This window comes from Phyllopteryx taeniolatus, chromosome 10 (assembly GCF_024500385.1).
Source record: "Phyllopteryx taeniolatus isolate TA_2022b chromosome 10, UOR_Ptae_1.2, whole genome shotgun sequence".
NCBI classification, from domain to species: domain Eukaryota; kingdom Metazoa; phylum Chordata; class Actinopteri; order Syngnathiformes; family Syngnathidae; genus Phyllopteryx; species Phyllopteryx taeniolatus.
This window is the reverse complement of record NC_084511.1, coordinates 27292367-27314881: the sequence shown is the minus strand read 5'-3', so window position 1 is coordinate 27314881 and position 22515 is coordinate 27292367. Positions and strand designations below refer to the sequence as shown.

At 43.8% G+C, this 22515-nt stretch overlaps 1 protein-coding gene and 1 long non-coding RNA gene across 5 annotated transcripts in view; one reads left to right on the top strand and one right to left on the bottom strand.

Moving 5' to 3' along the window:
• LOC133484649 (uncharacterized) overlaps positions 1-21654 on the top strand; it is a 39870-nt gene extending 18216 nt beyond the window's left edge. Inside the window, exons 4-5 of one of the 2 annotated variants that reach the window (XR_009790453.1) lie at positions 14334-14680; positions 19656-21654. This is a non-coding gene — a long non-coding RNA (uncharacterized LOC133484649). Of the gene's footprint in view, positions 1-11964; positions 12027-14333; positions 14681-19655 lie in introns of those variants that run through there. The other variant, XR_009790454.1, reaches the window with a different exon arrangement.
• lingo2 (leucine rich repeat and Ig domain containing 2) overlaps positions 1-22515 on the bottom strand; it is a 289552-nt gene that overhangs the window by 160017 nt on the left and 107020 nt on the right. The window lies entirely within an intron of this gene.

Below are 22515 nucleotides of genomic sequence, written 5' to 3'. Positions count from 1 at the left end.
TCCCCTTGACTTTCTTCGGTCTGTTGTTGCAGAGCCTGGTTGAATATTATGTTTGCGAGCGAGTCTTTGTTGCAAATCTTAAAAAAACTTCATAATTTAGTGTTGCCAAGTCTGGAATAATATCACCACTTTGCATTTCAAACCACACACAAATGACAAATGGTCGACACGTTAAGCCGAGTGTGAAAGTAAAGCGGCATCAGGTGGATCGCCGCGCGTGGGACGAAAAACACTTGGCGATAAATTATGAGCGCAATTACAGGAGCTGAAGTGGTGTTTGTAAAAAAATAAATAAAAAATTAATTAAAAAAAAATAAAAAAACCCTCTTACTCATCGGCTTGATTTATGCTGAGCGCCTAAGTGGAAGATCTGGCCAATGTTTGCGCATCCAAGCGTCGAATCACCTGCGAAAATGTGCGCGCGGTGGTCAGTGATTTTCACGCGGGTTTCGGGGCTGATCAATTTCATGGTGGGAAAACCGTGATAAACGACGCAAGCAGATGTGAAGCGGTGTGCCTTTTATGAACAATCTTGTTGAACCGCTGAAAGGTTGAACCCCAAAAGCATTTTTCCCACAGGAAATAATAGACATTGAATTCACCTGTTCACGGGTAAAAACTGTCCCACATCATAAAAGCTTTATTGAAATCAAATGGAACTTTTTCATTTGACCAGACGTCAAGCGGTTATGAAGGCAGCATGAAAGGACATTTTCACGAGATCGCATGATAACAAACACAGACAGCCCCCTGCAGATACTGCTTGGTGGTTAGCTGATCATATATACACATTTGAATTGACAATGCAAAGAAAATGAGTTTCCATGAAGAAATGATATTCCGGTAATTCTGTAAATTAGCTTCAAACGACAATTACTCTTTCAAAGTAGGGTGTCAAGCCACAATCTGGTCCAAGGCAGGGTTAATGTTTCAAACGAGGATTATTGGGTTAAACTAAGGTTTCGGGTCAAGATTGGAGATTAAACCGAGAGCAAAAGTTTTCAAATGGGTTAAAATTTTCACATTAGGGTTTCAAGTCAGGGCTATGGTTTCAAAGTAGCTTTTCAAGCCGGGGTTTCGGTTCAATGCCCGAGTTCAAGTTTCAAAACTGGGTTTTAAACTCGGGTTAGGGTTTTAGAACGGGTTTAGGGTTTTAAACTAGGATTTCAAACCAGGGTTAGGGTTTCCAGCTATGACTATCGTTTCAAACTAGTGTTTTAAGTCACTGTTATAACTTAAAAATAGGATTGCAAGACTTCAAGTTAGAGGTTCAAAGTCAGGTTTCAAGCTAGGGCTAGGGCTTTCAACCAGGCTTGGGTTTCCAGGCAGGGTTCGAGTTTTAAAACAGTTTTTGAGTTTCAAATTAGGGTTTCAAGCCAGGGCTAGAGTTTCAAGATCGGATTCTCATCTTAGAGTAGGGTTTTAAGACATGCTTAGCGTTACAGACCTGGGTTTCTAGGCAGGGTTATCTTTGCAAGGTAGGCTTTCAAGCCAGCAACAACAGCAAGGCTGGCTGAGACGATGCAAAACCGACCTTGCTGACGCGTTTAACGAAGTCGGATCAGAATCAGAATCCTCTTTATTTGCCGAGTATGTCCAAAAAACACAAGGAATTTGTCTCCGGTAGCTGCTCTGGTACGACAACAGATTGATGCTCGCCAAACGTTAGCAACTGCCGGCCGACGTACGTGTGCTGTCTGGATCCGTTTACTCCAGAAAAAAAATGCAAACTGTACATGTAGAGGCAGTGCTGCATCAAAATAAGTCTTCTTCACCAAGAAATTACAATACAATATGCGGTTTCGCTTTACTTTATGATTCCAATCCATTCCTCTTTTTCAGATTTGATGGTTTTGTCACAGAACTTCCCAAAAAGTGTGATGTTTTGCTTTGTTTTTCCACAAATGTGGGAATGAAATTGTTCAAACAGTGAAGCTTATCTTGCCTGGGCGTAAGTTCAGCACCTCTCGACCACCATTTGCACTCGCAGGCAGATTTGAATCCCTTTTAATAACCGCGGCACTATCAAGTTGAAGAGGAACTCGATAATAAAGGTGTCAGTGTTCATTTTGAATACAAAACATCTCTCTCTGCTCTCGGTGAAGCCGAGCACAGAAATTGCATTTGAATCAGACTCACCTTCAGCCTTCGTTCCGTCTTTTATGCACGGCGAGCTGCTGCCATTAGGCAAAGACGGCAGGCCCAGAGAAGTTAAGTCGAGCCCGGTCCAGAATTCATTATAGGGATGAACACGCGACAATGTTTCCCACTGTAGCATTGATAGCATGACTCGCAGTACTAGCTTCATCAGAAGTCAATGTACAGCAGAGGCAGCAATATCAATAGATCAAATATTTACTGTAGTATTAGCAGCATTAGCCATAGCATTTGTAGCACGGAAATCACAGTTGTGCTCTTCACTGTAGCGCTAGCGACAGCATTACTAGCTGTGTGGCTACAACTAGCATTAGCAGTAGCTGTTGCCTTTATAGTGGTATTTGACAAGTAGCATCAAAGCAAAAGCACCATTATATACACCACAGTATTAGCAGCATTAGCATATGTAGAAGTGAAGAACTGTCTGTAGCAGTCACAGTAGCATTAGCAGCAGGCGCCATAGCATTACTAGCAGTAGCATTAGTTGCGGCCTTCATTTTAATATTAGCAGACGTAGGATTCGAAACAGCAACGCAAAAGATCCATTTTACTTTCGGCATTTGTAGCAGTGAAAAACTTTGTTTGATTTGTGTTAGCATTACAAGCAGTAGCAATAGCATGACTATCATTAGCATTTGCCGCGGACCACTTTGTAATACCTCGAATATTACCGTTGTGTAGCATTTGTGGCAGCGAACAACTGTTTCTTCGACTCACGGTAGCATTAGCAGCAGTAGCAACTGCATTACGAGCATTAGCATTAGTAATACAATGGACCCCACATATTGCACCTATTCTCTGATGTATTTCTTTCTTTTTGCAACCTATACCTCATTATTCGCGGAAACCCCCGCCCGCTTATGCGCATTTTTTGACCCGATCCCCAGCGTATTTGCGTTTGTATCAGAATCGTCTTTTCATGGCAATTACAGGGAGCGGTTTTCGCTCTGTCCTTATCGTCCCCCACGGGGCTCCACTGTATTAGCAGACGTAGGATTCATCGCAGCTCTAATATTTGTGAGCCTCCGGCAGGAAAGCCATCTGCAGTCGCATAGCCGTGTTTGGGTTGAGCGAGAGCCCACAAAGCACTGACGACATGAAAAAGGTCCATTTTCAGATGGGAGGAGAAAAATAGGTAAAGATCACTTCCCACTTGGAATTGATGTGAGTTTCTTACCGTAATGTCATGAACAAAAAGTTTAAACCATAAATATGCAGAAAACCATGATCCGAAATGTCCTTATTTTTGTAAATTACTATTTCTTTTAATAAAAACCATATTAAATTAAATACAGTCAAGACATTTTTAACGTGGTAAAATAAAAACTGATTTTCTTTCAGAAAACAGATGACCTTAAACTTTATTTGAAATATAAAAAAACATACATTTAATATTTTATTGTTTTATATTAATTAATTATATAGATTATTTTATTATTAAATCAATATATTAGACATATATTACACAATTTGACTTTTTTTTGCAAATAAAATAAACATAGCTAGACTCTTCAACAGTTCCAGTATAATGAGATAAGTTCTCCACATTTAATTTGCAGCTGCATTACTACCATGAATTAAATCTAAAATTCTTAAAGGGATAAGCAAACAAGCACCGATTGGGGGAAGAAAAAAAAAAATTGTGATCCGTTGTGACAAGTTATGACATACATCTTGTACCTGTCTGAATTGGTATTCTGTAATAAATCTAAAATTGTGAAACAACACAAATGACACTTTCCTACTGGTGCTAGCCTGATGATTTTGAAACGATTGAGACTTAGTCCCATAAAGCACGCACGTCGGCTATTTCTCAGCGTGGGAATAAACTGGTCCTTGCTGCTCGTTAATTCGTCATCCGGGGTGGGGGTGGGGGGCAGAGAAATCGCAGCCAAAGATGATAATCCATTTTACAAGTCTGGCTGCTTGTAACATTCACTATTTACGCCGGGAGATAATTGAATGGCTCGGCTGGCCTCTCCCAGGTCATTTCCAGATCCGTGGCGATCCCCGCGATTCACATTTACCGCAATCCGAGTTCCCCTCATTTGTCAAGCGACTGCACAGATTAAGAGAGTGGGTGTGGATATTGATTGGCACCGGGTTTGCGGGGTCCGTGTGCGCATAAAATATGAATAAACTGTTGTCTCAGTTTTTTGAGACACTGCTTTGAAGGCGGATTTTCAACAAGAGCTTGTATAATACAACATGTGGGCGGAATAGATTAGCGGAATGTGAGGTGGCTTTGTCATTTTATATTGGGTTAGGTGTAAAACATAAATAAATAAAATAAATACATAAATAAAGGAAATTGAAGGATGCGAGGGGATTTTTTGGAATCTCTCGAAAAATGATTCTCCAACTCAAGCTCCAGTGACATCTTCATGTGCTCCTGACAAGGTGGATTCAAACAAAGCGAATCCTCTGCAGCGTGGGATTGAGCCTCGACCAACCCGTCCGTCCACTTTCCACACCGCTTCTGCTCACACGGGTCGCGGGCGTGCTGGAGCCCATCCCAGCGATCTTCGGGCGACCGTCGCAAATTGGCGCTACTCTGCGAGTCACTAATGCCTTTAATACCGCCAGTTAAACAAACGCTCGCTTCAAACCGACCCCGCACGAGCTGCGAATAAATGCACTGAGCCAATCGGCGGAGGTATACATATACATGTTATTCATTCTTTCTCCGTTCTGATGATCATGCTCATGGTCACAGTCAAGTTGGAGTCTTTACACCTGCGAATGATGAAACATCAATGACAAGATACAGGCTTCAAGGATCTTGCCGTACAGTTTTTGTTTTTTTTTTATTGGTACAATTTCGATCGCTGTAGTAACTAAATGTACATATTTTTTTTGGATACAAACCTGACAAATAACTGATCTTCCGCCTATATTGTGACCATCCAAGACAATTTAGTCTTCAAGTAGCCTCAGCCACATTTTTGCAAACACAACATAGTAAAGCTCACGTTCGCAGTCTGTAACCATCAGACAATTTCGGGCGCTCGACGAATCCTGTTTTTGTCGACGTCAAAGACAATTTGTAATCATCTCAATGTATGGATGTGATTTTGTAAACATCAAAGACGGAGTTGAGTCTTCGCGTCTTACTGCATGTGTGGAAGCTTTCAAGACAATGTAGTCTTCAAAGGAGCCGGGTAAAAATGTTGTTTTCAAACATGAAAGAAAATGGATATGAATGAATCTAACGTACGTTTTTGAAACAAATCAAGACAATTTAGAGTGCTGAAATGTATGACTCATGAATTCATGAAATTTGACTCGACTTCAATTCAACAAGTCCTGCCAGTTTACATTTGAAAAGCAGCATTTTTTTTAAGACCGCTAACCTTTTTTTTTTTTTTTTTTTTTTTTGAAAGAAAAGTTAGTATTTGTTTAGGTGTGCTCTTGACCTGGCAAGTTTGGCAAGCAATCAGTATGCTATGATGCGGAGCGGCGAGGCCAGGCTCATGAATCAAATATCGTGGCGTGAGCTCCAAAGACGAATGAAGTTGCTTCTGATTCTGTTTTGGATCAAAATCAAAAATCCAAAAACAGCACGAGGGCAACTTGAACAAAGACATCCACCTCCCGTCGTCACTTTAAAACCGTCGAAGACTGGTGAGCTACGTTAACTTAGTCAAACAGTGCCGATAGCCGATCAAACACGAACTGAGAGCTATGTCAATTACGCGTTGAATTGAGACAATAAAGAAGTAGATACTAGAGAAATGGCTAATAATGTGTGAATGTACTGTTGTGACTGAGCAAGAGTGTACGACTCAACTTATGACTTAACTCGACTTGCTTAAAATGTCGAGGGTACCTGCTTGATTTTTTGCCACAGTAACTTGGGACTTCTTGGAAACTTGAAGCGCAAGACTTGAGACGTACGGCAAAGATAATCTCGACAATTCAATGGCATGAGACTTTGGGCTCTCTTTTCGTAGACGAGGGCAACGCAACGGCGCACAGATGAAGGGTGATCTTGATTTTCCTTGCCGTGTTTGCCAATTTGGCAGACTCGTCGTCTGTGCCAATGTGGTGAATTCGATCGGGGCGCATGCAGGCAGAAAGACACACGAAGCCCTCGGAGGTTTTTTCGACAGTGGGCATCCGACCCTCTTACTCGTTGTAGAAAGCCATTAATTGAACGCATTATTATTATTATTATTATTATTATCTGGATTTGCGCTAGTCATGATAATACACCCTATATATGTTTTTGTGTACATCAAAGACAATTTATGCAAAATTGCAAACGTTTTGTAAACAATTTAGAGGACACTCACGAAGGCGCCAGCGTGACGCAAATGCACCGCGGCGCAACCGCCGCCTGGTCTATCGTCGCCGAATGCAGATGTCAGTCAGTTGCAGTGGGCCGGCCCCGCCCCCCTTGTGTGTTCATTCCGCATCGTTCAAAAAGCAGCTTTGCGCTTGCGGCATCACCGTGCAAACTGCCTTAACGCTCATCTCGAGCCGACACGACTCGGAAAGCTGATTCTTTCTGGCTGCCCTCGTCACGGCGGACGTTACAACAGCTATATTGTCCTCCGTGACATTGTCGGCGGAGCCATGTGTCGGGGCTACGGAAGGGGGCGGGGGCGGGGGCGGCTTCGGATCTCCGCGACAGATGTCCTTCCTTAATTATCATTTATTTCCCGGCTGTTTGATAGGACGAGCCGGCAATAAACAGAGGGTCGAGAATTCATCGGGGGACCCGGCACCGTCGTACCGCGCTCCCGTTTCGAATCGGGGACGCTCGTCACATCAAAGCACGTCTCTGCGGTGAAGAACAAACAAACAAACGGGAAGAAGGCAATCATACCCTGCTCCGATGAGACGGGCTTAACTCTAAAAAGTTTCCTAAACGGGCGAAGTACGCGCTTGAAAGCCGTTGTTCCACACCTTTGATCGCGCAAACTTTCTGATAGCGACTTTACTTGCAACACGTTATTGTATGCATGCATGAATAACAATGGCAGGACCGTGGCATGTGGAAAGATAGGTCCAGATTGAGCTCAAAGGAAATCTGTGACCTGTCAGAATTTGTGACCCCGGCCGGGGGCGATGTCGCCCATGGAGCGCGTTTGAGATTTCGACAGCAAAAGAGAAGACTACTTATGTTGACAGCAAAATGTAAATCTGAGAAGATTTGTCATTCGCTGCTCTTCTGACCTCCCCTCACCTTCAACTGGACAAAAATATTCTCAAATAAGAGCCTTCCTCCAGAATTTGGACGAGAGGGAAACCTAGCTTATGCTGTCAATGTGAGTATACTCTCAAACGCTTGTCATGGGCGTCGACTTCCCTTGGAGTCACAAATTCTGACGGATCCCAAATTCTTCCGTTACACCAACGGTTCCAATTTCGCGCATTTCAAAGTGCGACCCTTTGAAAGCCTGACATTGCAGAAAATCAAGCAAAAAAAGTTGAAACAGTGGAGCTGAGCACCGGCAAATAACAGGTTTTGTTTTTCCATTTTACGGCAACGAAGGAAAGCAGTACAATGAACCTCAACCCATTTGCTTCATCTGTAAGCCATTTATTTTCAAGGGCAAAGTCGTCGTAAAATGAGTTTGAAACCCTTGAAAAAAGGGTTTTGGGATCACCGTTTGAAATCAGAGGTTACGTTGGACCCCTCCAGGCTCCATTGTACTTTTGTAGCAGTCATTAAGGACTTTGACAGCAAATTCAAATCCATCCAAGCGTAAAAGAACAAACAGATCTTTTTGATTGTCAAACCTCAGACATTGAACACACCGGTAACATATTGTTTGGTTTTTAATTTAAACATACCGCGCTCGGAGTGCATCCCAGTGGTGATCTCCCTTGATGAGGCGAGACTCTCTTTACATATGTTTTGGATGCCAACGCCGCCGCCTTTAGGGAGATCGGGGCGCCGCATCTAACCTCTTCAGCGCTGCCTTTTTTTTTTTTTAATGAGACCTGCTCGGGCTGAGGTCGGGGCGATGTTGCTGCGAGGAGAGATCATACGATTTCGCGCAAACGACGGTCCAGGTCAGCGGCGGACCGCCGCACACGCGCTAACACGTTGACAAGATGTCGGCGAGCCAATTATTTGCCTCGTCTTTTTATAACCGTTAATAATATCACAGCGAAGAGCGACCGAGACGAGCTCACAATTAAGGGTGACATCTGCACAAATTGACCCTAAAGCACCGAAACTCTGGAGACGCTTTTAATTTGTTACGCTAAAATAAATGAAAGTCTGTTAGGTTCAAGTGACACTATTCTTGAATAAGCTTTTACCAGATTTCTATGAAGATTGCTTTGTTTCTGTGGTCCGGCCCCGACGCAACTTCAAAGTGTGTTAACGCGGATTCTTTCGATTTTGACATTTCGAACGCCCGTCCAAGCATTTTTAAAAGCGCTGGAGTTAGAGCCGATCTCAGCTGACTTAGTCCATCGTGGGGCACATATAGGAAAAAAACAAACCATTTCCAATCCTATGAGCAACTTCCATGTCCGTCCATTCACTTTCTATACTGCAAAGTCTTCAATGAACTTAAGAAGCAAGCTTTTGTGACGTGTAAGGCGACCAGAGGTCCAACCCACATTTGCTAACCACCGCACCACTGAACGTTCGATCGGCAATCAAGAATTCCAAACTGCGTTCAACAGCTAACTTTGCCGTGAAAACATTTCCTTGTCACTCTCGCTTAAATCAATCCGGCAGACGAGCTTAACGGGCTCTTCACGAGTGGCCCGAGGCTCACGGTTCCCAACATCAGCGACTCTTGACTCAAGTCCCGAAACACCCTCCTTTCAAGTCACACGTGAAGAGCCATGTGGCGGGAGACGCGTGCTAAAGACGTGGCAAATGGCTTTCAAAGCCTTTCAAAATGTACGTATTATTCAATCACCGAGGCGGGCCCGATCGGGGAGTCGCAAGGCATCGCCGTCTCTTGTCGGCTTCAATTATGTGGAAACGGCACACAAACGCACGGGCTCGCAGTCTGCCCGTCATCATGAATCATCGCATTTCCATTTACACTTTTCTCGAGAATCGTCCCCAAATAAGTCTTATTACACTCTCCCGACTGCTTCTTCCATGTTTCTTTTTTTTAAAGGAAGCACATGACCTTTGCGCGGGGCATCTGCGCACGGCGCTCCCTCCCCACCCGACGTCTGCCCACCAAAAGGTCACCCGCCGTCTTTGGCGGGGTGGCACAAGACATGGAGTACTTCTCGTGACCCAACGAAACACTCTCAATCGCAGGACGATTTCGAAGAGCAGCATTCGCGGGAATTGCTCCCACGACAGGAGGCGTAAACACAATAAAAGAAATCAGAAATATATTCTCTGCAATTCGAAGCTCTGAATTACTATTGTTGGTATATTTTTAACGTTGTTCTCACAGACGTTTGAATGTGCCTCCTGATTTGTGAACATAGCTACATTTTTTTTCTTCGATTAACTTCACAATAATGGTGGAAACAAGTTTATAGATCCCAAAAACCTGGCATTTAAACAAGACCGTAGACTTTATATTGATTACATCTTAGTATGTAATCATATTGAGCAAAAATATTACGAATGTAGAAACCTCAAATATTTAAGCACAGATGAGTAAAGAGCCTTTTCCAGTTTTGGGCTGGATTGTGTATTTCTAAAATATCGACTGCAAAATGTGTTTCTGGTCACGATTGTTTTCTTGCGGATTTAACATCCTAATACTTTCAAAGACATAAAATATACTTGCAAAACTGTCTGAAATTCCGTTTGTCTTTCTGTCTCTTCATTGAACTTGACAATTTAACATGAGTAAACAGCTCGAAACGACGGCTTTCATTAGTACAAAATCTCGTGGGCTAAATGTTATGCTAGCATGTGTTTTTGGCGAGTGCTGCCAAAATCCACAGCACCCACGCTCTACATGTTCTTTGCATGTTTAGCAAACGTTGGGCCAGTAGCGACGGAATGTTTTCAACGGTGCTATAAAGGAACGTCTTGTGATGAAGCGTCAAACTGACGACAGAGATTGCACTTTTTCCATCGAAGTCAAAAAAGGGCAGGTGTTTGAGCACCGCCTAGCGGCTATGTGTGCCCGCGCCTGCCGCTGTGTCTGGTACGTATCTTCCAATATGCGCTTTGTGCGCGAGGATCAAGGCCCGAAAGACGAAAAACGCTGCAGCTACTTCCATTTTATGTTCACTCGTAGCAGGCTCGGACAATTAACGAGACGCCATAAACGCCCACGTTAAAGCGGGTCTCATTTTGTTGAATAAACGCCGCGATTAAATGAAGTGATCACTTTCCTTTTTTTCTTTTTGTATGCTCGGGTTTACCAATTTAGTCCATTCCGAGCGCAGCGGCTACTAAAGAGAACATGACGTGTTCAAACTATGATGCGAACCGTCCCGGATAATCGTAACGATCGCCGCCGTGCCGCACCTCGATGCTGACAGCCGGTGTGCCTCTCCTCATTAATTCCACTGAGGTGGGTCATCTAGGAGAGGTGAAAAAAAAGAAAACAAATCTTGTCAGAGAGCATTTCTCTGACAGTAATAAGATCATTCAAAAGTCTTATGAGTGTAATAATGCTTGCTGAAGATTCACCCGGTACGGAGGGCAGTTAAATCCCCTCCCGCTCCATGTCGAACATCCTGCAGGCCTCGCCGCAATATTGGCTGCATTTCAAATGACTCATCTCTGAGCGCATGGAGTAATAATTAAAACTAAATAAGAATCACGAGGTTTGCGCACAGATGACATTTTAAAGCATGTTAAAGATGACTACTTGCAGAATTCATGCTTTTACATTGTAATGGCAGAGAGATGAATAACTGTGGTTTTAATGGCAGTCAATGAAAGTGTCCAGGGGGACTATTTGGAACGACATTTCAAAAAAACAAAAAAACAATGCAGTTCAATCAATCTTGTTAGTAATCTCTTGTTAGATGGATGTTTTGTTTCAGTTTGACCCTGGGAGTGGATTTCCCCCCCCCTTATTTCTTGTGGGAAGGTTTTTCAAATCCGTGCAAATCGGAGGTCAAAGCGGCAAACCTCGCTATTGTTCTTTTGTTCAGCGATAGCACGATGGATTTTGATTGGCATCCGACACGAGAGGGACAAAATGGCCGTGGTCAAAGCGACCAATCTCAGAGCTTTGACGAAGCAATTATTTGAATACTTGAAAATCAAGAGCCCTAGTGATGATAACCGCACGTGTGGTTGACCGAAATTGAAATAATAATTGAAGCTGCAAGAAGAGATACATGTGTCCCTGCGCCGCCATTTTCAAGGCCAATCCTCGAAATGATCCAAAACTGATAGCGTGCTCCTCAGACTGGATACGCCCAAAAAAAAGCTTGGCTACCGGTTTCCGATTGGGGCCAATTTAGACAAATTTCCTCCAGGAATTTCATCGCAATACGAGCTCTGGAATTGTTTACCCTGTTTCAAACCAAAATGGCCGACTTCCTCTTGATGTCAACTTTTTTTGTGTGTCCCTTAATGCTAAACATTTCCACCCAATTCCATAAACATTGGCGAAACCGGCACCGGAGGCACGTTTTTTGGGGGGAATTCACACGAACGGCCGAATTGCGCCTGCAGTCGCTGCGTCAAAACAAAATGGACAACTTCCTGTTCAATTTCAGGCATGGGTGCTTCAATATTTTTCGTTGGAGATTGGTGAAAAATTGGTGAATTTTTCAAATTCACGTCAATGGCTAAATTAACCCTAAAATGGCTGCTTCAAACCAAAATTGACCACTTTGTGTTCCATTTTATGCACGAAAATATTGGTGAGTTGTTTTGGTTTTTTTTTGACTCAGAGGTATGCAGGCAGAAGTGAGACGGGAGGAGTAAACAGACTGTTTGGCTACGCCAGCTCAACTCCCACTCAGCACAGTGAGAAGCACCGCCGCCTGTGCTACAAAGTCCTTGTAAGCAGAATTACTCGCAGACAAGTGGGGCAGAGATTTGCCGCTGTGCACAATGGATGAAATACTCAGCAGGGGGAGAGGTGTACAAGGGATGTGAGGGAGTGAGTTGGATGTTCCTTGAGAACAAGAAATCATGAATTATCAGGAGAACACAGAACCGTCAGTTTGGGGTTTTTTTTTTAAAGGAGGGTGGGTGGGCGGGTGGGTGGGTGGGGGTGATTTGCTTTAACACTTGTTGACACGCAGTTTTGCACATGTTCCTCGTTACGACACGCAACCAATTTGTGTTGATTCAAGCGAAAATTCATCACGTGTCTCATTGAATTTGTCTTTGTGGTGCATTCCAGCACTCTTTCATTCATTCTGCATGTGAATAGATGCTCCAATCAAATTTCAGCAAAATATTAGGGGAAACGACTGATTTTGTTTGTTGTAGTCATGTATTACTATGGGATAGCTTCATTGAGGAATGGAGCGATGGGGGGGGGGAAATGGTGGAGGTTAGTGTAGATGGGGGAGCGGGGTCATCTAAGGAAGGTGGGAAAGGAAGGCTGGAGGAAGTAGGGAGGGGGGAAAAAAGGAGATGGCTCAACTTACCCGCTCTGATGCACAAGACAACTTTATCACCAAAAGTGTTCACAATCAATCTGCTTGTTTGTCGAGGGGCGCAACATCCTGAAATATAGATTCATATCTTAATTTGCCCCCCTCCCAAATTTATGATGATTCTGAAAAAGAAAGGTGGCTCTTTTGTGTGCAACAAATATTAATCTCGCGCCTCATCTAGTTTCTGCTTCCGCTGCATTCCAGGAATTAGTCTTCCACATGTGATAAGATGCCCTGAATGAAATTCAGCCAACAACAGGTTAATTGTGTTCAATATTGTGTATGTAGCGCTAAACAAAGCTGTTAACTGATGTTGAACAATTAAAGTGGTTTGCGTCATCATACAGTTGTGCAACAATTAAGAATGATGATCTATGAAATGCAACATTGCGTCAGAAATTTGTCATGCAAGTGATTGATTATTTTCTATCACAGTGTTTGTAATCAACTGATCGTGATGGATATTTCCATTGGGCTCGATCAGTCCCTTCACACACGAATCGATATGCAATTGAATAAGAAAAGGGTCACACAATCCATTTGACATTCACTGTGCTCGACGAGGGATTACTTTTGACGGCGGTATTACACGACGACGGTCCAACCGATTGGCCAACTCGATGGAGGTGCTGTATGTTGTATGGACCGAGGACGAGGCCCCTTCAGATCAAATAAAGGATGCAACGCAAATCAATAAATACAAAGAAGAATGTCTTGACTATGGAATTTGGTTTTGGTTTCCCCTCACCCCGTTTGCAGGACACAAAGTGAACATGGGGTTTATCGTCAGAAACTTACTTTTAATCTCTCTCTCTCTCATTCCTGAGCCGAACTTTGTGGGGGGGAAAAAAAGAAACTAATGAGCTGCTTAAGTCAACATGTAATCTCATTTGTGAAGCCTTGGGAGGACAAATCCAGCACGTGTTTAAAAAACAACAACAACAACCAACGAACGAACCACATGGCCCGCAGCCCTCTCGCCCTCTTGGAGACCCTCCAAGGGATCACACAACACAGCTGACTGACGTGCTTGCAGAGCATTTTCATGTCTCCCGGAACGAGTGTCGGTTGACAGTAGCCACTGCGCATTCGAAGAACTTACGCTGAAACGAAACTCAATTCACGAGTCGAATGTAATCTCATTTGTAGGCCTGTCACGATCTAATCTTTTTTAGAATCGATTATCCTATCGCTATTTCGTCGAGCACGAGTAATCGCTCACCCCCCGCTACCCTCTCCCTTCGCAAAAAAAAAACCAAACTACTAATTTGCATTTCATTTTCATGAATGAGGACTTGGTCTTCTATCCTTAACCTGTATATGTTGGTATTGATGGTATAAACCTTTGCTAAATGGTCAGCATTTGCGATTAGCATGAGCGCGGCGTTTTTGTTTGCATTCGAGAGAACGCTGCCTCACAAAGCCGACGGGTTACTCACCTCGGGTGAAACTTCCCAATTATTACTGGCGTTTCTTAAACACAGTTTCACAGCGAGACTTTTTTTTTTTTTTAACAGCATACGGTGAAAAGTTCAATTCAGCATGCCGAATAAAAGAAATACAGCGGCGACTTGCGTGGCAGACAAAATGTAAAAGGGACTCTATTGTTGTTGTTGTTGTTGACACTCACGTGTCAGTTGTGTGATTGGCAGGCAACCGGTCCGGGACCCACCGGGACCCACCCCTCCTCAACCGAGACCGACGCCAACTCCGGCAGTTTGGAAGGCTTTTTTCTTCTTCCTGTTTTTTTTTTCAGGTCACAAAACGGCGGCAACGGGAGTTTGGAACGAGAACAGCTGCGAGGAAGCCGAGACTTCTCAACAAAGAGACGCGTGCGGCGGGGGGAGCGAGGTGGCGTGGCGGGGGAGTTGCGCCGTTTAATGCAGAGAAGATTGAAGATGACTGGCAGCCGGCGGCCCAACACCTGCTGCCGCCGCCGTCGGAATGCTGACTGACAGGCAGAGGGGAGATGAGGAGAAGCTCCTGCGTAAGAGGGACGGTGAGGGAACTGTTACTGTCGCACTTGTCAGTGCCCATTCAAACCACTGGTTTTGCGCGAAAGGTATAAAGAAAAGATTTCCGCTCGGACCAAAGCGTTCATACTGTTTCAATCTGTTACCTTTATTTCCTAAAAAGACAAACTGAAGACAAAACGAAACATTGAAGCTGTTTTACAGAATGAAACATTTAGTTTAGACTGTTCCAACTGTTACCGTGACACGTGGAAGTACATGCTTCATTTCCTCAAAAGAAAAAACAATTGATGCTGCGCCTTCCTAAAATGAAGAAAAACTATTGAGGTAGCACCTTTCTAAACCCCAAAAAAAGACTGAAGATGTTGTGTAGGATTCAATCTTTAGTGCAGCCTGTTCAAGGTATTCCAGTCGCACTTGTCTGCATCATGAGTTTCCTAACAAAGAAGTCAAACTACGCAGGTTGCACTTCACTAAAACAAAGACAAACGCCTGACATCCCAGTTTCCTAAAAAGAAGACAAACTATTGAGGTTGCACTTTCCTAAAAAAAATAAAGAGTAGAAGAAGTAAATCGTTGGTTCAGACTGTTAGTTGCACTCGTCTGTAATGTTCATTTCCCAAAAAAGAGAAGACAAACTGGACGTTGCACTTTCCGAAAAAGAAAACAGTCAAGCTGTTATTAATGATGAGACCGTTGGTAAAGTTCAGACTGTTCAGTGTTACTGTTACACTTGTACTTCATTTCCTCAAAAGAAGACAAACAATTGATGTTGCAGATTTTAAAAGTTCAATAGTATTACTGGTAAACTTTTGCACTTGTCTGCATCTTTTCCGAAAAAGAATCCAAACTATGGATGATGCGCTTTCTTTCAAAGAAAACTGTTACCTGTCCGCATCATGGATTTTCCCACAAAAACGAGAAACTATTGATGTTGCGCTCAAGGTTCTTAAGTTCTTAAGATCCCGCAGATCCTTTTTGCACGCGCCCACCAGTGCGTGTTTTCACGCACAACACTCGAAGCGAGGCGTCCGGTCGCAACGCGCGGGTGACTTCGCCCATCCTGCCGCTGCCGATCGCTTCTCAAAATGTCCCCTTTCACACATCGGCGGGCGATCGCTGCTGGAATCCTGACCAACTCCTTCCGACCTGGCCAAATATCTCCAGTCCTCGCGAGTGTCCCAAAGGACTGCTGAATGATTACATACAGTAAGACCCGCTGATGTTTGGAGGTCAACTAACATTATCACTAAAATCGACACACTTATTGAGAGCGCGGCCGTGGCCGCGGATACAGAACGACGCGACTCACCCTGCACGTGACGATATTTCAGCTCATCGCTCAATCTGGGACATATTGCGTGGACGATCTTTTTTATGCTCTTTACACAAGAGAGCTATGAAAGGTGACCAAAGGAAAATGAGTACAGCAGAGGTGACCTCAGCAAATACACTCCAGTGTTCTCGATGCTTGGGGGGGAAATGAATCATTTCGACAAATGAGTCATCATGCAGTGGTCCTGCTTTTGAGAACACAACCATCTTGGTTGAAGAGCTAAGCAACACAATTATGAAGTTAGCGGAGTCTGTTTACTGCTACAGCCAGCGGCAGTCATGTATTGTTTGTAGTACTTTCATGTTGTGCTCTTGTCCTGCAGTCCTTGTGACCCGTTTCTTGGCCCGCAGCTTTACCGTCGTATTGTTTCTCACCTGTTCCTTGCCCTTGGCCTCAGTAGCCGGGTTTGTACGGAGACTTTTTGTCGGCGTTCCGATTGAAGATCTCTGGTCAACTGTTTACACGTGACGTGATCTATTCCGATTGGCCGTGTACTGCACGTGTGCACTCACTACATTTCATCAAAACAAGTTGCGAGTAGTAGTTAAACACCACATCTCCGTGGCATACGAGCTCTACGCCATATTGAAGGGCGCATTCACGTCAACAAGTTCCGATTGACACCTTACATGACCGAAATGTACTTTCCACCCTTGTGAAAGCGGAGCATTTTCATTCAGTTTGGGCGTGTAAAGCGATTCAGATTGGAATAGAAGGCTCCATGTAAACCTCCCTCGTGTCTGCTTGTGCTCTCCGGTACGCTGAACCTGAATTTGGACCGGCGAGATCTTGAGCCCTGCTTGTTTCTCTGACCTTTGCCTCTGCGTCCCACCTGACTGGGTTTTTAAGTCCATCTCTGCCTTGTCCCTTGACCACGGGAAGTCAAACTAAATTTGACGACAGATACCCGATCACTAGCTTTTGGACTTGGCTCAGGAATATTGGATTGTATTTGAATTGCGGACTACTACAGCTCCCACCTGGCCAATCACAAAGCACCATCAGAATAGCCACTGAAGAATCCAAATAGCCTGAGTCAAATAACATAAGAGAGATATATTTGTATTATTATGCGGGGTGGGCGAAAAGTAGGCTGAGCAATAACGGAAATAAATCTCTGAAAACACCGCCACGTTTATTATCGTGCAAACCGGGTCCCGTGTTTTATCTGATTGAAGCGGCACGACTTGCCGCATTGTCTCTTTGGAGGGCCAATCGGTTTGAGGGCTCTTATCATGTGAGTTAAATGGTCAAAAATACTTTGTATTCATGTGTAAGATTGGAGAAACCCCGAGAGGATCATACCCCGAAACCAATGATTCGTCTATTACATGCATCCAGTCAAAGGTAGATTCACTGCAGTCACTAAAACCTTTTTTTTTTTTGCCGGAGCAGCTGTTGGAGTATGCAAATCACTCTCTCTGTGGGGGGAGGCGGGCGGGGTAGGAAACCCCTTTTTCGAGTTACTAATCACAGGCAGAATGAAAACAAATCTCTCATACTGGCAAGGACTTTTTATTTGAAGGATAGAAATTCCTCCTTGTGATGTAGCACTACAAGAAGCTTTCGTGTGCCGAGTAGTCTCGAGACAAATAGGGATGGCTTGAGAGCTTTTATTGTGGATGTCGCCACAAACGAAAAGGAATCACGCTGTTTTGATGTTTGTCATGTAGGCCCATTTTTTCCCCTCTTACAGATTCCCCACTTCAATGTTTAAGATCATCAAACTAATGTAAATATCAGACAAGGAAAAATAAAATCTTTGGCCACGGCAAACTAAAATGGCCGTCTTGCATCTTTTTCAGGTATATAGGATTTTGCGGCTTGTTGGACAGGCCTACCAAATTTCAGGTTGGATTAGGACACCCGCAACATGCTTTGGAGGATTTTGTTTAGTATGGGAAGGAAGGCCCACAAAACTTGACATCCGAACATTTTCACAATTTCTGTCTGGTATACACACGTTTCAAATTCGGTAGCAATCAGACCAAATCTATCGAGCCGGTTCGTCTTTGAAGCAAGCCTTGGAAATGAACCTAAAATGGCGACTACAAACAATAATTGCTGACAGAGATGTGGAAAACTCATCGAAAACACTTATTTGGTTTAGGGGTTGTGATTACTTTTTTTTTTTTTGAAACACAGGGCCAGATAGCTTTGAATGTTTGTTTTCCCCCTTAATAAATAAAAAGACCATTTAAAAACTGCCTTTTATGTTGTCTTGGGTGAGCTTAGTCTGATATTTACATTTTTTTTATGGCCTTAAACATTAAAGTGGGAAAACTATGCAAAAAATAATACTAATAATAATTGGAAAAGTATACTTCGTCTGGTTCAAATTTGCATAAAATCTCATCGTAGAAATCGGTCTTGGCTGCTTCAAAACCAAAATGGCCGACTTCCTGCGATGACTTCTTGAAACTTTGTATTCAGTTTACAATTTGATGTAGCTCGGTGAAAGTGGCTTCAGGCGAGGACTTTTCAAACAATCTCGGCCTGCTGATTGAGCCTGGCGTCGGATTGGTTACAGGAGCTGCGCATCAAAGTTACTTTGCCTGAACTGTTGACTCCAAAGGCATTGAGACAGATTTCGTCGCACCCGGCGACACCCAGGGCTGAAATCTGACTGGATAAAAAGTTGAAAAGACTGGACAGGAAGCAAGGACTATTGCGAATACTGTAATGCAAGTAGCGATCGTGCACGGGTGGCCCAACTATTGAGAAAGACAGAAATGGGAAGCGGTGCAAACGAGTTGCGAAGGACTCAAGTGCTGACTTCTCGGTTTCCCTCCACTTGCTCTCGCATCGCCTTTAGGAAAACCGGGTGGGGTGACGTGTCAAAATTTTGCAGGCGGCGGCGGCGGCGGCGGCGAAGAAGAAGCCCTGCTCGTCCTACTTGTTTGTCCCAGATCTGCTGATGCGGTCCTCTCCCCCTTTCTCCTTTTTAATTTCCCCCCCCTCGCTGTGGACATTCATTATTCAAGCAGTTTCTTTTTGAATTCTCCCCACTTCTCTGTTTTGCATAAGCATCGGCGAGCCGTGCGGCGCTTGCTATAACTTTTCAAAGAGCGGTAATATTTCATATTTGAACACAATTAAAGAGGTGGATTTAAAATTTGGGCTGAAGACGAAACAAAGCGCTTGAGTCCATCGCGGCTCATTTCTGCATTGATGAAGATCCCCACTTGGTTGTGCTGCTTCCCGGTCAGTCTTTTTACGCTAATTCTTTTCACCAATCAAATGTTCGCCCTGTGTGTTGTTGGGTAAAAACAAATCTGTCTTGACCCTTTCAGAGGAATTAGTACAGGCGAATCTTTGTAAAGAGTCAGTCCAGCCATGTCCATTTTTTGGTTGTTCCCTGGGTCGCTTGGTTTTCCCTGACAAGATGTCCGCGCTGTGAATGAGCAAATTCAAGGTAGAAGCGTTGTCACACCTCAGCAGGTCACGTGATGCCTTTTACGCGGCCTACAATGCAACCAGCAGTCGCTCATCGAAAACAGTCGTTGCTCGTTGTTTTATAATTCGCAGAGCTGCGGTTTGCAGCCGTAGCTCTCGTCTTACTTCCAGTGCTTAGTTTGCTCCCATGGCACATTTAACACTGCCTTTCCCTCCCTGCTGTGCCGCGTCACTTCCATTCCTCACGGGAGTTTTCTTCTTTGATATAGCAACTCTCTCAACTTGACTCGACATCGAACGGAACAACTGTAGCCGAACTGCTCCGCTGGCGCAGTCTATTTTCCAGCTGTGCGAGCAAAATGACTTCCACCAAGGAAACATCTGTGCTTCTTCCATACTACGCCACACACCCTCCTTCTCCTCGAAAACGCATTTTGGGAAATGGGAGATCCATCCAGATGGTGCGCCAGGATCAATTTCTGGGTCACAAACAGGAGGACACTGGAGACGCGGAGCTTCTTCTTTGCTCTTAATTCTTCTCGGAGTAACTCTGCATATTTGTCAAAATCTTGTTTTTGTTGGCTCGCGCTGCTAACTGATGGCACTGCGAGCGAGACGATACAAAAGCAAATTGTCCCTGAGTGTGTTCCCTTGTTTGTTCCTTTTGGACTTTGATAACCATCTTCTCTAAAACAGCATGACATTTGGTATATGGCCAACAATCACCGCAACGATGAACCAAGACTTGTTAAAAAGAAAGAACGGTGTCTGGGTCTTTTGAGTCAAAACATGAGGTCCACTTGCACAACCTAACGATTCTCTACTTGACTTTTAGTCACTCGTCGTTCTCCCGCCGGCTCGTTCCGTGCGGCGTTTTACCGAGGCCGTCCTTAACGCCCGGAACGCGAGTCCTGCGATGGGCACCCGCGGCCACGCGGGACGCCTCGATGGCGAGAAAACCCTCTCGGCTGTGTGCTTTGCTGTTCTCTGGCGAGTCAATTAAGCAGCAAATGACCCCTGGAATCCACTTTAATAAGCCCAGCTCCACAGAATTGACTTTAATACATCACGATGATGACAGTAATTGGATTGGACGCTTGATTGCATTTTTTTTCCAGCGCTGTAAAATGCTACTATGGGCAACATAACATAAAAAAGAAGTGCTGCTGGTAAGAGGAGATATAAAAATCATTATTTCCCATAAAAAGTGTCTCAGGTGGACTGTCACGGAGAGGCGACTGCTCCGAAACATCGTTGTCATCACAAAAAAAAAAAAGTCTCGTCGTCTTAAAGACAGAATTGTTCTGAGCTTTGCTTGTGTTGTTTAGGATGAGCATGAATTTCATGAGAGAATAAAAGTAGAATGGAAGACATTTGCTTGAAACATGAACCCTAACTTGAAACCCAACCCTCGCTTAAACCCCTAACTTTTGTTTCAAAACCTACCACGTAGTTGCATTCACTCCGTTTTACTCTAGCCGGCGTGGTTTCTCATATGCGCTGTGATCGCCGTGGTAAATATTTCATCGTTTGAAAATGTTGCCGGCCGTCCACAGCAATCACGGTCTATCGTGTTTGCCCATCTTAGCCAAACCTCCACGGTGGGCTTTCTTGGCCGACGGGAACTTATCGGGCCTTGAGCCGGGGTTAGACCGAAAGCACGCCCGACTACCACCTCCCACCCACTGCTGCCTATAATTGCTTTTAAGCTTTGACAATGATAAAAACAACAACAACAACAAGAAAAAGCCGGCGGCTCTGCAGTCCTGTCAGCCAATTTCGGGGTTGTTGGGAAGATTCCCCGAGCGCCTATTCCTGCTTTTCTGCTGCCGCAGGCTCCAAGTGGGCATGTCAATGCTGATTTAAATAAGTGTTAGTCAGCGCAAGCAGCGGCAGTGGAAAATCAAAATACACCACAGAAGGGGGGAGGGGGGGGGGGGGGGGCTTCATCATTAAGATGCAAAAAGAAAATTAGCCGTCCATCACGCTGACTTACTCGGATGTTTGACTGCTGGCCCCCGTCATCTGTCCAGATTCGATGATGCTTCTTTGAAGTAAACAAACACTGCTTTCCACTCCAACGGACGCTCGGCCTTCCCGTCTTGACATTCTGTTGCTGATATCGCTGTTACCATGACAATCAGCCATCTCGTTTCGAAGCGTTAGGATGTGTCGACAGCCGTCTGTCGATAAAGTGACGCAATATCGGCGACATTTGCAGTTGGTGCAACTGTGTCATGGATAGCGGGAGAAAAAATAAATAAAACATGAGGATAAAATTGGTAGATTTCTTTATGGAAAAAAGCTTTTCAAGGTAAAAAGTTTTAATATTATGAGTTATAGATATTTGGGGGGGGGGGGGGGGGGGAGTTGAATATTAAAAGAAATGAAAGATTTTCTTTTGATTAGTGAGATTTTTATCACAATAAAGTAATATTTTTTTTGGGGGGGAAAGGCATTTTACTTTCAGAAAAAAGCAATTAGAATGTATTTCTTTCAAGGAAAATGTGCAATATTATGATAGCTAAATTGGTTTATTAGTTTTTTTTTAAAGTCCTAAGATCAAGAAAATGCTTTTTGATAAAAAAGTAATAATATCACAAGAATAAAGGTGTGTATCTTTTTTGGGGAATGTTTTTTATCATTATTATTATTATGAGAATTCAATATTTTTCAAAGGTGACTATTACGAGAACAAAAAGCTGTAATAGTGTGAGAATAAAGTCAAATTATCATTTGCTCGATCAAGGTTTTGTCTCTTTTTTGTAATTATTTGTTGAGCGGAATGTAAATCAAGATTAAGCTGCAACGGGTACTTAATTAAAAAAAAAGAAGCCAGAAACAAATTCCAGACCAAGACAATTTAATACCGCTCTCCCAAAAGAAGACACAGTAAATCTCAGCTTACTTACTGGAGCCACTGTGCTATTTGTCAAACGATAGTTGTGAGCTAATTGATTAATTGATTAGTTGGTGTTCGAATTCTGTCAGATAAAATGGATGTTGTAGTTTTCCGCACGGAAATGTTTTACGGAACCTTTTGTTTTGGGACTTCAGGCCCGAGTATTGGCTGACTGAGCGGGCTGCCAGGTACAACGGGAGCATTTTGAACTCATACATCCACCCAGC